Source organism: Carlito syrichta, unplaced genomic scaffold, assembly GCF_000164805.1.
Source record: "Carlito syrichta isolate Samal-C Ts95f unplaced genomic scaffold, Tarsius_syrichta-2.0.1 Scaffold120490, whole genome shotgun sequence".
Taxonomy (NCBI): Eukaryota; Metazoa; Chordata; class Mammalia; order Primates; family Tarsiidae; genus Carlito; species Carlito syrichta.
In genome coordinates this window covers 195,313-197,312 of record NW_007064586.1, presented here as the reverse complement: position 1 = coordinate 197,312, position 2,000 = coordinate 195,313, and the positions used below count along the sequence as shown (strand labels likewise).

At 58.6% G+C, this 2,000-nt stretch overlaps 1 protein-coding gene across 1 annotated transcript in view; it reads right to left on the bottom strand.

Moving 5' to 3' along the window:
* The window catches only part of SYT7 (synaptotagmin 7), a 38,852-nt gene that overhangs the window by 6,406 nt on the left and 30,446 nt on the right, over positions 1-2,000 (bottom strand). The gene's annotated exons all lie outside the window — the stretch shown is intronic.

Here is a 2,000-nt window from a genome sequence, read left to right as displayed (position 1 = left end):
CCCCCCCGCCGCCGCCCGCCAAGGCTGGCGGCAACACCTGACTGCGTTAGATCCACGGAGGTGCTCGCAAGAAGGTCATCATCTCATGAGAATCCCAACTCGCCAAGGCAGATGGCCTCTTGTCCATTTTACAGATGAGGAAACCGAGGCGCGGGTGGCTTACATGATTTTCCCGAAGTCCCACAGCCAATAAAGAGCAGAGCCGAGACCACCAGCCACCCATCCCTCCGTGTCCATCTCGGTGGCCAGGCAGCCGCCCCCTCTCTCTCTCTGGGCAGCCGCTGCCCATCGGCCCGAGGCAGTTCTGGACAAGTGGCTCTGCCTGAGGTGGCCCCAGGGGCACTCGGGGCAGAGGAGCGCTCGGGAGCCTTGGGAGGGAAGCGGCCCAGACACAGGAGGGGCCTGGCGTCCTGTGACCCCACCTCTCCCCATATCCTCCTCCCGACGCGCCAGCCTGTCCTTCTGCCCCCCTCCCATGGCCATCCCCTTTGCTGCCACCACCCTCTTCCGAGTGCAGGCACTTCCTGCCTAGACAGCCACAAGTGCCTCGAGCCACCCTCCCACTTCCTCGCCCTCCCAGTCCCTTCTCAAAGGCCAGAGTGATCTTGTAAAAATAGAAATCTCGGTCCTCTCTCCTGCTCCGAGCTCTCAGTGGCTCCCGGTACACTTAGGACAAAACTGGGCACCCTGCCTCGGCTTCGAGTCCTTCCACAACCTGGCCTGGCTGTCCTCACCCTGCTCATCTCGTGACTGCGCTGCACTCAGTGACCACATCGGCCTCTGTCCTGGCCATCTGACACTCTGGTCCTCCCACCCGGGGGCCCTGCCCCGCCCCATCACGACCCCCGCGGCTGCTCTCATGGTTCAGGTCTCGGCTCTCTGCTCCAACATCCCAGGCGGCATCGGATGCCCTGTTACACGCTCTAGCACTTTTCTTTCACAGCACGTCTCAGCAGCTGTAATAGAGATGTCTCCATCTCTTTTCTCCATGATTGTCTGACTCTCCCAGTAGGCTGGAGTTTCCAGGAAGGCATCTCTGTTATCAGCCACTGGATCCCAGCATCTAACCCTGTTTCTTCTTTTGAGCTGAGTCTCACTCTGTCTCCCAGGCTGGAGTGCAGTGGCACAATCACAGCTCACGGCATGTTGCCCAGGCTGGTCTCGAACTCCTGGGTTCAAGTAACCTCCTGCCTTGGCCTCCCAAAGTGCTGGGGTTACAGGCGTGAGCCACCGCGCCCGGCCTTAACCCCATTTTTGGCACGCCGTAGGCACTCGATAATTATTTGTTAAGTGAATAAATAATTGAGCAGATGAGGAAATGCCAGCGAAATGGCCTAATGGAGCAGGAACTCAGGCCAGGAGGGAGAGGAAAGGGGCTTGGACAGGATGAGGAAGGAGGAAGGGTCTGGCGGTCTGGAGCCGGAGTCTTGGCCCTCGGGCGGCTTGGCGGGAGGTGGGGCTGGCCCGGGAGGGGCAGTGGGCACAGGCCAGCCCAGAGGCCTGAGGTGAGGAGAGCCTGACCCCGATGTGAGCAGAAAGGGGAGGCTACCTCACACTTCAACCCGACTGTGGAGAAGGTAAGGGGGGAAAGAGCTCCGGGAATTCTAGCAGCTTTGCCTAGAGACTCTGGATACATGGAGGAGCCTCTGAGCAGCAGCCGGCCTGGAAGAGGAGAGCCTCTGCATCCGTCCAGGGTCCCTTCTCTCTTACTGAGGGAACCTGTGTCTTGCTCATCTCGGAGTTCCCCAGGGACTTTGTCCTGGTGACCCTTGTCATCGACTCAGGTAAAATGCACGGAGGCCAAGTGTTCTGGGAATGTTGGAGGCTCCAAGAGGTCCTTGCACTCGAGTCAGCTCTCTTCAATGCCACAGGAGGCGGGTTCCTATCTGTCAAACTCCTACTCATCCATCAGAACCCATCTTGAATGGCCCCGCTTTTAGGACATTTTCTTTAGCACCACCTAGGGGAGCTTATATTGGGTTCTTTTTTTTTTTTTTTTT